This window comes from Cupressus sempervirens, chromosome 5 (assembly GCF_028749045.1).
Source record: "Cupressus sempervirens isolate cs-2001-9-10 chromosome 5, ASM2874904v1, whole genome shotgun sequence".
In the NCBI taxonomy this organism is placed as follows: Eukaryota; Viridiplantae; Streptophyta; class Pinopsida; order Cupressales; family Cupressaceae; genus Cupressus; species Cupressus sempervirens.
Window position 1 is genome coordinate 380,314,528 of NC_143122.1, and position 16,309 is coordinate 380,330,836.

The window sequence follows — 16,309 nt, forward strand, 5'->3', positions numbered from 1 at the left end:
AACAAAAATTGATGTGCATATCATCTTAAATCGGAAGCACCTCAACTTAATGATGGTTTAACACCCATTTAATGTGATTTCATCATTCATTTGCATTCCTCTCCTTTCTTCCCCTTTCTCCTAGGTAGAATTAGGGTAAGATTAAATAAATACTCTTTAAAGCTTCTATTTTCATGGCATAAAGCTTGAGGAACGATCTAACCACCTAACTCCTCCCTTTCCTTAATCCAATCATTCAAAATCTATTTTTTGTACTGTAATTATTTTTATTTTATTTTAAATTTAGTTTTCCTTTGAATTATTTTTTGGAATTATAAATATTAATTGTTAATATATTAATCCAAGTTAATATCTCTTATGTAAATACTAAAGAATCAAAGAGTACATGAAAACCTCATCTCATAGGTGACGGTGGTCTTAGGCTAACTTCATTCTTCATATATCAATTCGAAACTATTAAATTTAATGCATTCCCTAAGAGCTTTTGGACTTTAAAATTAAAATTAAATTATAATATTTTTTATTAAAAACATACTTTAAATTAAATTATAATATTTTTTATTAAAAACATACTTTAAAGATAGAATATAAAATTATCAATATGTAAAAAAAACCATTGCATAATATTGAAAAAAAAGGTTCTGCTCCCTTATTCACATTTGATTTTTAATGTACAAAGGTGTATTTCCTTAGTTAGAAGGGAAAGTTAGAATACATAACAAAGAATATTCTTTGAATTAGACAATGAATTACATGTATAGATTGAAGACTTGGATACCCATGGTGGTTTACCTCTACTAGAGTCATTGGATTTTTTTGAATCATTGTTTTGTAAGAATCCCCTTGTTTTTTTGTATCTTGAATGCCACTAGTCGAATTAAAGATAGGCTCCTTAGGTTTGGGTGTTTCCACTACACTATCATTTACCACATGCTTGTTTTTTTCTATTATTCTGACTTGTGCTTATCTTTTCCATTATTGTTGTGAAGATTGTTATGTTGAAATCTGATTGAAAAGATCATTATTAAAGAGGGAGATTGTTGATAAAGAATATTTTCAATCATTTTTTTGTCACTGATGTCAAACCTGCTATTTGCTAGAATGTCAATTGCTTATAAGATCCAAGTAGTATCACTTAGTTGATTTATGAAGAGGATTTAATTAATAAGACATAACAAAAGCACCTAAGGGAAAGGTTGAGTTATGGTTTTGTAATGAAGTACAAGGATCAATTAAGACAATGATAAAATGATGTATTGATAATACACTTGAAGATACAAAGGTTGGCCATAGTTAGAAACTCTAGAAGAATAAGTTATAACAAGACTATCTGCAAATCTTGACAAAATTCATTAGTGGGTGCCAAGCAAGTCAGTTCATGCCGAGTCGATTATCAGTAAGTGCTACGCAGATGCAAAATCTTGTGTGTGCTGAGTGAAACAAAAGGTGTCAAGCAAGTTCAGGTGCCAAGCTAGATAAAGATGTAATAGGTGTCGAGCATCAGTAAAACTTAGTTGATACCAAGTGAATCCATAGTAGGTGCCAAGTAACACAATAGGTGCCAAGTAATACAATATGTGTCGAGCATCAAAAAGTCAATAGTGCTGAGCTGTTCCATTATTTGAAAAGTCAAAGATTTACTAGATCTAAGGCGACAAGTTTGTTACCTTGAATTTTTTGAACCAGATGGAAGATAAGGATGCTGAGCTGGTAGTGCAGAATTCTAGGTTAACCATTTTTAGGTGAATTTAGATGGATTCTACATGATGTTTTTAGAAGAACTAAGATAAGGGGAAGATACATCGTATCTTACCTAATCCATTCAAATCCAAAATAACTGCAAGAAGATTAGAGCAGGAAAAGTATTCCAAACTTCTATTTAAGGAGTTATGGGTCAAGAAGCAAGAGTGGTTAGAGAGAGTGTGTGGTATCAAGGAGAAGCCATCGAGAGGAAGGAACAGAGTACAGAGATTCTGATTCAATAGGTGACCACAGAGGTGATTGCATTGGCACAAAAAGCATGGAGACTCAAGGAAACAAAGCTTGAAAGGAGGACAACCTATCAGAGTTGCAGAGATTGAAAGCCAGGAAAATTTGTGAATTGAATTGAGATCTAAAATCTGCAAGTTATGTTGTGAGTTGTATCAGATCAAAAGCCCTTATTGTTACTCTCTAGCAATTTTATCAGTTAGGGAAAATCCTATGGACTTAGGTTGGTTTAACAACCATTTTGTAAATCCTTTAATAGGGTGACATTCCAAGTGAATATTGTAAAGTCCTTTAACCAAGCCCACTTCTAACAAGGTAGTTGAAATCCCTTAATAGGGTCACATTTAATAGTATGTTTTGTAGCCTTTAACATGTCATCACTTCAGAAGAGTGAGAAAGGAGTAGCATGTTACTGGTGGTTTTTCCCAAATTGGGTTTCCACATAAATCACTGTGTTATGTGTTGATCTTTCATGTCTTATTCCTACATGTTGATTTATCAGTAACTTGCTAAGAAGAATGTTTAGCTTGGATGCATAGTTAGTTTAAGTGGGCTCACTATACTTAGTGAAATTTTTTTATTAGGACATTTCAACCTTGAATAACTGATTTAGCCCCCCTGCCTCTCAATTATTCTAAAGCATTTCTAACATGTTATTGTTATTGTAATTCTCCTATATAATGTAAGTTCTCCCTTCTTAAAAAGAACATCCTCAATTCATAAAGCACTTTCTATCATCATGTCAAATGTGACATAGATTTATTTCCTATTCTCATAGTGCAATTCAAGCACAAGATTGTTGACAAAGATATCAATCTTTTTTGCCTCATAAATTTTCCTAGGATATTGTGAATAGAGCTTCCTCCATCCCTAAAGAAAGGTGAAAAAAAATTCTCCTTCACATTGTTTTATGTTGCAAAAGTCTAGCATAGTGACTACATGTTGAATGTTGTAAGATTATGTCATATAGAACAAGAAAAATAAGCCTATTTTGAAGAAGAAGCATGTAGTTTAGCCCAAGGATTTAATAGGAAAATATAGACATGGTTTCTCATGATAAGCTAAACTACATGATAAGCTAAACCAAATCTACTCCATGATAAGCTAAACTAGATGTAGTAAGCTAGGATGCAATAAAGTAAACACTAAGATATATGAGAATGCCAAAGTACAAGGTTCTCAAGTGTTCAAGAATCAAAGTAGCAATATAACAATAGAATGGACTCTAGATTCCTTAAAGAGTGAGGAGAGCCTACTTTAAAGACATTTGGATGGTCAAGATTAAGAGGCAAACTTCAATGGTGGTGATTTAAGCCTTGGTTGATCCATGTTCTCATGTCTCTTAAGAGGCAAAAGGAGTGGTTGAGATTACGAGGAAAAACAATGAGTGGTGGAAACAAAGAGGCAAAAGACCTTTTTGAAAATTGAAGATTCCACTCACCTTGGGAATTGCACTTTTAGGATGTAGACAATTTATTTTTTTCTTTTATTTTTAAATTAGAAAATGGCTTTTCATGTGTACATAGGATAAAAGGGAGATTTATTTAGTTAAAAGGGAGCATGCTCTTTTAATTAAATAAAAATAGGATTAGGTAGAGAAAGCATAGTATAAAATAAAATAAATGAGTAAATGATGATTTGATCAAAGATAATGATTAAATAATCAGGCAAATTGATTTAAAGCATAGAAATGGTGTCGTGTATAATTTAAGTACTAAAAAAAGAGGGCTTATAGTTTACTAGACTAAAGTTGGGTGATTAAAAAGTTGTGCAAGCTTAGGATTATGACCATGAATGAGTATATATGCTACATCTATGTTCACTTACATTTATATCGAGTATTAATTAAGAGATAACATGCTGAAGATTGGTAGGAAACTAGTGACTAGGAATTATTATGAAAGACATTTTTTGGTAATTTGGTTATATCTTATTGATGCAATGTGAGGCAAAATAATCCCAAAATAGATGTCCTAGCCTTCAAAAAATAACCACACAGTGGAAACAATACAACAATGCAAGATCTGATATCAATTACAACACTTTATTCATAAAATTATTTTTTACATGCAATGTGCTTGGTTGTAAGGCCTTCTGGGTTTTCGCCAAATATAATAGCAATTATAAAATAGTTCTACAAGATCCCTCAAGATCCAACCCAAACCCTAGCTAGTCCAGATCCACTCTCTAGTAGAAACCTCCAAAGAAGATCTAAACTTGTGCTTGCAAGCCCACCAAACAATCTCCTTGTTTCCCAAGCTTCAGTTACTAGCCCTTCTCAAAGTTTGCTCCTCTACTTAATACTCTTCTCCAAGCTGGATGATTATCCTCCCTCCCAATTTAAGACACCACAAGACCCCCTACTTATACCCAACTAAGCCACAAGTCGGCCTAGTATGTTAGAAATTAAATAAACCCTTCCATTAAATTAACATTTAAGCTACAAGTAAGCTTACAACATAAATTAAATACAAATAATCAAATTAAATTCCAAGGTCAAATCACACTAGAAATTGATCACAAACAACTCAGGCAAAGCAAAAATCAAGACATGACCAAGTATCAGAAAAACTACTATCGAGTATCAACAAAACTACCAAACATAACTGAGCTTACACAAGCATTGTCAAGCATCAGTATGTGTTGAGTCCTCCAACAATCAAGCCCCTTTATTGATCGAGCTACTTGATCAACACAACAACCATGTATAATCGAGCCATGCAATATAAGTTAGGCTTCTAGTGTATGCCAAGTACCTTCACCAATGGAATGCCACCAAGAAATGACCAAGTATTGTTACTCCAACCGAGTATCTTAGTTAACACTGCAACCAAAACTACTTAGTAATGACCAAGCCTCATTCTTTAACCAAGTTCCCTAACTTCAAGGCTAAAGCACTCCAACATGTAGAATTTCCAACTACCCCAAGATGCTCCTACATTAGACGCCCCACGTGCGAAAAAGATGTTCTTAGCAGTAGCAAGAACATCTTCTGGGATTCAACACATAAATCCCAAACTGGTTCTTTACATAAATGTTCTCCAAGTCTTCAACTTGTACATTCTTTCCCTTGTTCAACTTTTTCTTCTTCACATCTCCACGTTGACCTCTAACCCTCTCAAAATCCTTCAGCTCAACTCGACTACTAATACTTAGGTTCCTCCTACCAAGTTCTTCATTCTATAAAGGAATTAGGGAATGCTTCCTACCACCTTTCTCAATAGTAATGAAATTCTTTGCATAATCATGCATAGCCTTTCAATCATACTACCAAGCTCTACCAAGCAATCTGTGACAACTACTCATGTCCACAATATCACACAACGCTTGATCCTTATACTGCCCAATTTGAAAATCAACAAGACATTGCTCCCTCACTTCTAAAGCATGTTCATTTTTGAACCAACCAATACATAATCACATTACATACTTTACCACTAGACTTACAATGAGTCTTGAACAAATTACTCCTCTGACAAGATTCCAGTATCCTCTAACCGATCAACACTCATCGAGCTAGTAAATTCTCTCCTTGCTTAGGTTCACTGCTATGGTTTTCACCCTCATTCACAAAAATAGCTCTTCTGTCACCAGCCTTAGCAAATTCATAAGGTTTATGTCCTTCTTCATGACATCTTAAACTCACCTCTACATGTCCTTCTTTTCTATCAATATGTTTTGGTTCATCTTCAACACTCGGTTTAGCCTTTTCAGAGTAGTCCCACTTCTCCTTCCCTTAGGAACTACCTTGATTCTTCCTCTTGAAATTATCTTTTTCCTTTAGGGTATAATGATAAGAATCCTCAACCAAAATAATATTCAACATATAGACCTCATCCTGAATATTGAATCTCAAGCCATTAATATATCTAGCCACCTTCTCCTTAAACAGTTCTCTATGTCCAGACTGAATAGTCAACTTGTAAAACTCCTATGTATAATCTTTCATAGTCATATCTTTCTACTTCAAATTATAAAATTTCTTAAACTACTCAATGATCAACAAGAATGAACTTAGCCTTTAATTTAGTCACCATCAATCTCAATCTAGTGATCTTTATATCACCTTCCTCTTCTCTCTCTCATTGCAATTCTTCCCACCAAAGAGCAACATGTCCCTTCAGCTTAGTTTGTGTCAACCTCACTCTAAGAAGATCTCCAATATCCTCTAACTCAAAGTAATCTTCTAATTCACCAATCCAATCAATCAGGTCTTCAAGATTCAAAGTACCTAAAAAATTAGAAACCTCCATCTTATGTTTCAGCTTTAACTAAGATCCAGGTCTAGCAAACTGACCAGCCCTATCTCCCATAGGTCTCTCTACACAATCAATTTTGTCATCGCCACTCGCTCCAACAACCTTAAAGTCTTCAACGCCATCTTACATATGAATTTAACTTTAATCTTCTTTGAGACCCTTTCTTCCACATCATCATAAAGATCTTCAATTTACCTATAGTCCAATTATCTTGGAGTAATCTTCCAAGATTTTTGAAAATCCTCCACAACAAATCAATCAGATCCAACCTTCAATCAGATAATCTTCACCCCAATTCCTGATGCCAATTTCCTCAGCTTCAGTGATATGTCTACACGCTCAGGAAAACCTTCACTCTACTATCAACTTATGCAATGCAAGGAAGGAGAATCCAAAAGAGATGTCCTAGCCCCTAAAAAATAACCACACAACAAAAATAATATAATAATACAAGATCTGATATCAATTACAACACTTTTTTCATAAAATAATTGTTTACATGCAATGTGATAGGCTATAAGGCCTTCTAGGTGTTGGTTAAATATAATAACAATTAGAAAATAGTTCTACAAAATCCCTCAAGATCCAACCCAAACCCTAGATAGAGCATATCCAAGGTAGAAACCTCCAAGGAAGATTCAAACTTGTGCTTGCAATCCCACCAAGCAATCTCCTTGTTTTCCAAGCCCCAACTATTAGTCCTTCTCAAAGATCGCTCCTCTACTTCATCCTCTTCTCCAAGATGGATGATTATCCTCCCCCCTAACTTAAGACACCATAAGACCCCATACTTATACCCAACTAAGCCACAAGTCAACCTAGTATGTCACAAATTAAATAAACACTTGCATTAAATGCACATTTGAGCTACAAGTCGGCTTACAACAAAAATTAAATACAGACAGCCAAATTAAATGCCAAGGTCAATTCACACTAGAAACTGATCATAGACAACTCAAGAAAATTAGAAACCAAGACATGACTGAGCATTAGAAAAACCACTGTCAAGTATTAACAAAACCACCAAACATAACCAATCTCACACAAGCATTATCAAGCATCAATATGTACAGAGCCCTCTAGCAATCAACCCCCTTTATTGACCAAGCTACTTGGTCAACACAACAACCAAGTATAACTGAGCTTCTAGTGTATGTCAAGTACCTTCACTAGCTAAATAACACTAGGAAATGACCAAGTAATGCTACTCCAACAAAGTATCTCGGTTAACACTACAACTACAACTACTTAGTGATGACTAAGCCACACTTATTTCCTTGACCAAGTCCCCTAATTCTAAGTCCAAAGCACTCTAACATGCAAGATCGCTAACTACCCTAGGATGCTCCTACATCAGACATATGTGTGACAAAAGTGTTCTTAGTAGCTAGAAGAACATCTTCTGGGGTTCAACACATAAATCCCAAATTGGTTCTTCACATACATGTCCTCCAAGTCTTCAACTTGTACATTCTTTCCCTTGTTCTACTTTTGCTTCTTCACATCCATCCTCGATGTGATATAGGTTTTCTTTCCACACCGACCTATAACCCTCTCAAAATCCTTTAGCTCAACTCGAGTGCCAATATTGACGTCCCTCCTATCAAGTTCTTCATTCTACAAAGGAATCATGGAATGATTCCTACCACCTTTCTCAATAGTAATCACATTCTTGACATAATCATGCATAACCCTATGATCATACTACCATGGTCTACCAAGCAATGTGTGACAACTACCCATGTCCATAATATCACACAACTAATCCTTATACTGCCCAATCTAAAAATCAACAAGATATTGCTCCCTCACTTCTAAGGCATATTCATTTTTCAACCAACCCTATAATGACAAGGATATCTCACTCTTCTAAAACCAAGTTTCTGAACCATCTCCTTAGCAACAAGGTTTTTAGTACTACCATTATCCATAATCACATTACAAACTTTACCACCAGACTTACAATGAGTCTTTAACAAAATACTCCTTTGACAAGATTCTATTGTCCTCTAATCGGTCAGTACTCACCAAGCCAATAAATTTTATCCTTTCTTAGGTTCATTGATATGGTTTTAAGCCTCATTCATAACAACGACTCTTCTATCACTAGCCTTAGGAAATTCATAAGCTCTACATCCTTCTTCATGACATCTAACACAAGTACCCTTAAAATCACCTCTACATGTCCTTCTCTTCTGATCAATATGTTTTGGTCCATCTTTTGCACTCGATTTAGCCTTTGCCAAGTAGTCTTGCTTCTCCTTCCCTAGGGAACTACCTTGATTCTTCGTTTTCAACCCATCTTCTGCCTTCAGAGCATACTGATAAACATCCCCAATCAAAGTAATATTCAACATACCAACATCATCCTGAATATTGAATCTCAAGCCATTAATATATCTAACCACCTTCTCCTTAGACAATTCTCTATGTCTAGACCGAATAGTCAACTTGTAAAACTCCTCTATATAATCTTTCACAGTCATATCTTTCTGCTTCAGATTCTGTAATCTCTTAAACAACTCAAGTTCATAATAATTAGGAATGAACTTAGCCTTTAATTTAGTCACCATCAATCTCCATCTAGTGATCTTCATTTCACCTTCCTCTTCTCTATCTCACTACAATTATTTCCACCAAAGAGCAACATGTCCCTTTAGCTTCATTTGTGCCAACCTCACTCTGAGCAGATCTCCAACATCCTCTAACTTAGAGTAGTCTTCTAATTCACCAATCCAATCAATCAGGTCTTTAGGATTTAAAGTACCTAAATAATTGGAAACCTCCATCTTATACTTCAACTTTAATTGAGATCCAGGTCCAACCCTATCTCCCATAGGTCTCTCCACGTGATTAGTTTTGTCCTCACCACTTGATCCAAAAACCTCAAAGTCTTCAACATCTTCCTCATAACCATCTTCAATACCCGCATGCTAAGGTACACCATCTATAACACTTATGATCTCAAGAATCACATCACTTTTCCTCATCACCATCTCAGATATAAATTCAACTTTAATCTTCTCTGAGATCCTTGCTTCCACAACATCATAGAGATCTTCAATCACCCTAGGGTCTAATTGTCTCAAAGGAATCTTCCAAGATTTTTGCAAATCCTCTATAAAAAATCAACTAAATTTAACCTTCGATCAGATAATCTTCACCCCAAGTATTAGTGCAAACTGCCTCAGCTTCAATGATCTATCTACACAGCCAGGAAAAACTTTGCTCTAATACCATATGATGTAGTGTAAGGTTGGAGAATCCCAAAAGAGATGTCCTAGCCCCCAAAAAATAACCACACACTGGAAACACTACAACAATGCAAGATCTGATATCAATTACAACACTTTATTCATAAAATAATTGTTTAAATGCAATGTGACCGGCTGTAAGGCCTTCTGGGGTTTGGCTAAATATAATAGCAATTACAAAAATAGTTCTGCAAGATCTCTCAAGATCCAACCCAAACCCTAGCTAGTGTAGATCCACACTTTGGTAGAAACCTCCAACAAAGATCTAAACTTGTGCTCTCAAGACCACCAAGCAATCTCCTTGTTTCCCAAGCCTAAGCTACTAGCCCTTCTCAAAGTTTGTTCCTCTACTTCATCCTCTTCTCCAAGCTGGATGAGTATCCTCCCTCCTGACTTAAGACACCATAAGACCCCCTACTTATACCAAACTAAGCCACAGGTCACCCTAGTATATTAAAAATTAAATAAACCTTTGCATTAAATGCACATTTAAGCCACAAGTTGGCTTACAATAGAAAAAAAATACATACAACCAAATTAAATGCCAAGGTAGGCTCACACTAGAAACTAATCACAAACAACTCAGGAAAAGTAAAAACCAAGATATGATCGAACATTAGAAAAATCATTGCCGAGTATTAGCCAAACCAAGAGACATAACTAAGCTCACACAAGCATTATTAAGCATCAGTATGTGCTGAGTCCTCCAACAATTGAGCCCCTTTATTGATTGACCTACTCAGTCAACACAACAACCAAGTATAATCGAGCTATGCAGTATAAGATGATATCCAAGTGTATGCCGAGTACCTTCACCAACAAAATGCCATTGGGAAATGAGAACGTAGTGCTACTCCAACCGAGTACCTTGATTAATCGTACAACCAAAACTACTTAGTAATGATCGAGCCACACTTCTTTCTTTGACTGATTCCCTTAACTAAAAGGCCAAAACACTCCAACATGTAAGATAGCCAACTACGTCCCTAGGATGTTCTTGCATCACTTATCAATGAGATGAAAGTAAGGATAATGAGATTGGATTAGAGTATATAGGAAAGATGTTTTCCTTGGTTATATATCATAGTGATGATCCATGTATTTCTATGAATGGTGATATGATGCAAGCTTGAATGCTGGATAATCAAAGTAGAGTAGAGATTAGTTTGGTAGATAGAGTTAAGATTTAAAGGAATTGTATTGGAAAATATGTTGTAGATCAACCAGTTCAGTATTTCATATATCTTATCCTAAAGTGTTTATCTTTAGAGTTGTTGGAACAATTTAGATAATGGGTCTAGTTGTTTCCTTGTTAACCTTTAACAGGGTAAGAATTTTCCCATAAGGGTCCAAGGTTTCCTAATAGAGATCTCTCCTTTAATAGGGATTATTCTACTGAATGCATTATAGTAATTAGTTCCTAATAGACTCACATCCTTTCACAAGGAACATTTATATTAGTACATTATCTTTTGGGTGACATCCCCACTAGGGTTTTCTCTTGGATCGAGGGTTTATAGTGAAAGAATTATTGTGTAATTATAAACGACTTATCTCTTGTTAGGCTTCATTTTTTTTATTATTTAAGTTGGAATTAAGTTTATTTTTTCACAACTAATTCAAGTGTGGACTTTACTTCTTAACAAATTGTGTGCTGCAAATGTTGAATTTGTAACTAAGGATGTAGGAAATCTCAAAAAATGCAGTGGATCTACCAAAACCACATCATGGATCCATGGATGAAAGTGTGCACCAAAGAAGAAGAAGAAGAAGATAATGAATGCCACAATATAAATCTCCTCGCCTGATGATCAATAAGGCACTAGATCTTGAAGATGAAATGCTCACAAAGGATCCTTGAATCTTGGAAACACTTTGAATGCTTGAAATGCCTTAGGAAACATGCTTGCTTGAGTTCTTAAAATTTCTTGAGATCTTATATTCATGAGTGTGGATGATAGTGGATATGAAAATGAGGTTCTTATGCCTCCATTTATGATAGTTTTCAAGTGCAAAAAAAGGAAAGTTGATGAGGTCAACTAATTTTTTAAATTTGAGTCCTTAAGAAAAAATTAGCCCTAGGACAAAAAATGCTCAGGTAAAGGAGGACTTGGTCGATCTATACAAGGTTAGGTTGATTGGGTCAACCTACACCTGTATAGGTCAACTAGGTTGACCTATACCATGATTATCTTAAGAAGGGTCAACCTATACATGTATAAGTTGATTGGATCAACCTACACCTATATAGGTTGACTGTATTGACCTATACTAGGTTTATCCTCAAAAGGGTTAACCCCCAGTCTCAAACAAGACAAATAAAACTAGAAGAAAAGGAACTAAGTGAGAGAAATAGTTGATTGAGCACAAATACATCCATGGTCTATAAAATCACTGAAGGGTAGGAGCTAGTGTTAGAGAAAAAGGTTAATTTAATTTCATTAATTAGATTACCTTTTCTCCCTTCTTAAGATTTCACTTTATACAATTTTTTGTATTCTCTATTTGATAATGTTGGAATACTTTTAGAATAACTGAGAGGGTGGGGGTGAATCAGTTATGCAAGGTATAGATGTATAAATAAAACTTTTCACAGCTTAGTGAATACATAAAACATTTATACTCATGCATGCATCCACAAGATTATGCAATCACTAAAAACTTGTAGGTTACTGTCAAATCAACTTGCAGAAATGTAAAGCATGAAACATAGCAGATTCATCAACACACTTGACACAATGATTTATGTAGAAACCCAATTTGAGAAATACCACCAGTAACATGCTACTCTTTTCACTCTTTTGAAGTGATGCCCTATCAAAGGCCAACCCTGTTAAAGGTTACAATACACACTGTTAAATGTAACCCTATTAAAGGATTTCAATCACCATGTTAGGAGTGAGCCTTGTTAGAGGACTTTAGACCATTCACTTGAAATGTCACCCAGTTAAAGGATTTACAAATGACTATTAGGTCAACCTTAATCCAAAGGATTTACCCTAGACTGATACAATTGTTAGAGAGTAACAATAAGGCTTTGATCTGATACAACTGACAACTTCTCTTATAGATTACAGATCTCTATTCAGTCCTCAATTCTGCTTGGCCTTCATTCTTTGCAGCTCTGATAGCTTGTTCACCCTTCAAGCATTCATCTCCTTAAGCCGTCTTGCTTAACATGCCATTGCAGACTCTTCTCTTAGGTCACTTGATGAAGAAAAACCCTTGAATCCTTGTCTCCCTTAGATTCTCGCACATGACAACCTTGCATCATGACCAACCATTCCTATAAATAGGAAATTAAGATATTTTTCTGCTTATTCTCCATTGTCCAATTTAGGGTACATATGGATTAGTTAGGATATAATGTATCTACCCCATATCTCATATCTCTTCTAGAAACTTCTCCTAGAATCCATTTTGAATTTGCCTAAAAATAGTTTACCTTGAAATTTGTGCCACTAGCTCATCAACCTTGTCTTCCACCTGGTTCATACAATCTAAGAAAACAAACTTGTCGGCTCAAATTCATCGAATCCATGATCTTTTAAATAATGTAGCAACTTGACATTATCAATGTTCTAATGCTCAGCACATACTACATTTCTCGGCATCCACTATGAAATTACTCGGCATAAACTAAAGTTTATGGGTGCTTGGCATCAACTAAACTTTACTCGACATCTAATGTTTTGCTCAACATACACTAGAATGAACTTTTACTCAGCTCCAACTAATTTTTTGCTCAGCTTGTACTGAGTTTTCTCAACACCTACTATCCACTCAGTCAAGCTTAGTAGACAAATTTTGTGTAACGTGTTCTTCTAATCTTTCTTAGTATAACCAACCTTTGTAACCTTAAGTAGATTATCAATACATCATGTCATCACTGTCTTAACTAATCCTTGTACTTCATTACACAATCATAACTCAACCTTTCCTTCCAGTGCTATTGTTACATCTTTTGATCAAATCCTCTTCATTAATCAAATAAGTGATAGTTCTTGAATCTTATAAGCAGTTGTCTTACCAACAAATAATAGGTTTGATATCAGTAACAAAACAATGATTGAAAAAAAATATTTGCTTCAACAATCTTCCTCTTTCAATCTAGTTTCAACAATCTCTCACAAATGATCTTTTCAATTAGATCTCAACAAATAATTAATTAGTAATTATTAAATAGCTTTTACCTTTAGGTTATCCATTGTAACTTTTAGGTTACCTTTTTCGGGTTTCAATCTCCTTTTATAAGGATTGATCTCTTTGTAATTCTGCATGTTTTCTTTATCTGAGAATACAATTTGTATGTTTTCAGAGCAAACCCTTGCCTCCTCTTGTCTTTTTCTTCTCTGTGATAGGTTTTCTACATGTAGGTATTTGATGGCTTTGTGGATTTGATTTGCATATTTGCTCAAATCCTTCATGGAATTAGGACTAGATTTGCTGTAGCTTGTTCAGTATTTGGAGAAAAGGGGAGAATGAGAATTTGATAGATTAGATCTAGACTTTTGTTGGTATTTCCTAAGAAAATGGGGGATCACTAATTTTTACAGCAGTTTGAGGTCAAATGGACTTCACGGATGGATCCAAAAGGCATCAAAACCCCTATTTACATATAAAGTTCATCCATTTTGGACAACATTGATCCAAGAAGATTTTTTTTTTACCTAGAAGGTTGTACGGCCTCCTACATGCTCTCCAAGATGACTTAAAAAAATAAAAAAATAAAAGGGTCACGAGCCATTTTCTAGCATGTATCCCCTTTTTCTTGCACCAAGCAGTGCTTTTTGACATTATCGAATGACTGTCGGCCGCAAAAAACTCCGAACATCATTTTTTTCTAGCCTGTCACCTTTTTTCAACTCCCACTACTATTTTTTGGTCATCATCCTTGATTCCCAAACATCGCCATTGATTCTTGTCCTCTAACACACCACCATAGCCTCAACTCCGCTAGTGGTGCCACCACCTTCATCTACTGCTTCGCCGCCCTCCAACCCCTTTGCCTCCTTTGCCCACATGGCACAATAGGCACTTGCCATGTGGCACTGGTGCCACTTTAGCACCTTCCATGTGTCAGGTGCCACATCATTCTTTTTTGGGCCCACTACCATGTGGCAGTCTTTTTTTGCTGCAACAGACCCTAGGCCATCAAATTTAAAGTAGTAAAATGCTAAATTTAGCACTACATCAACACTCCTGCATGCCCTTCAGGTTCTTTTTTGACCTACTATTGGTTTTTTAGCTATAACTTGAGCATACTAAGGTTTTTTTCTCGATCCAGAAGAAGTGCTAGAAAGCTGGTTCTAAGACAGAGATAGTGGTGTGGGAGTTTTCTATTTTTGATGTAGTTTGGTTTCCTTTTTGGGTACTCAAATTTGGATGTTTAGTTTTTCACTCCAGAGGGCATATCTTGAGTGTCTCATCTCTATTTTTCAAAAAATTTATATTTTTGGAAATTTGGTTCAATACTATTTTCAGAAATGCTAGTTTTTCTTCCAGATTCTACTCCATGCTCTTTCTATCATGTTTTTTGCTTTATTACAATATGGTGGGTATCTTGGGTGTTTCAGGTCTGAGGATTGTTTTCATGGTATGAAATCTCTTCTTTTGGGTTGTACTATCTATTGTAACAACTCTTTGCCCTTTCTGGTCATTTTTTATATCATTTGTAAGCATGTTTATGCAAATACACCGTGATAAAGTGCCACTCCTTACATTTTCAGGATCTTTTTTTCCATTGTGACTTATTGTACTCTATTTTTGGGATCTTTTTTATTATTATGACTTATTGTACTCTATTTTTAGGATCTTATTTTTCATTGTGACTTATTGTACTCACACTACATTATAAAGTGCCATAAGGGATAGTTGTTTTCCTTTTAGTGCCATCTTCCTTTGTCAAGTGAGTGTCTCTATCACAACGTTAGTTGCATGATGTGTCAATGACACATGCCTTTATAGGTGTTTGTACCTCTTCCTCACTCTGAATGTTCTTGGTTCTTTTTGTTTTGCAAGAGATATTGGCCCACTTTCTCAGTTGCTTGTCACCTCATCTTTTTCTGCATTGGGGGGTTCTTTTGTTATTTCTCATGCTTACTTGGTTCAATGGAGTGAGCTATGTATTTAGTATTTGATCCAATGTACTAGGCAATTGTAGTGGTTGGATACCTATGCATTTCTGTCAGATGGATCATTTACCATATAGACACTCTTCTTTTTGTTCCTACTTTGGCTACAACCTTCCTTGGTTTGATTGATCAACTCTTCAGGCTTTGGTATTTTATGCCATCTGTATTTTTGAGTTCAGTTGTTTGCCTTTGTTTACCTCCTGATTTGATGCATATTACAGTCTTCTCTATCTAGTCAAGTTCTATTTCAAAGGAGGTTCTATAGATTAGCAACATCTTTTTGACATAGTTTGTGACTTCTTCATGCTTCATTGATGATTCTTCATGATCGCTCTTTGTTCTTATTTTTTTGAACATTCCTTTAGTTGGAGGCTTCCGCAATCCTTCAATAGGTTTTCATCTATCTTTTTTTGGAGTAGAGTTTTTCCCACTAGGTTTCTCTATTTCCCCATTTCATAGAGATTTTTTTGTGATTGGGTACCTCATCTTGCCTTGTTATTGGGACCCAAGTTTTCTCTCAACCTTGCATTTTAGTTTCCTTGCTCTTTCTACATTGTTTGTAACTTCATTGTTGCTCATCTTAAGAGGGGGGGGGGGGGGGGGGGGGGGGTGTTAGAGAAAAAGGTTTTTTTAATTTCATTAATTAAATTACCTTGTCCCCTTTCTTAAGATT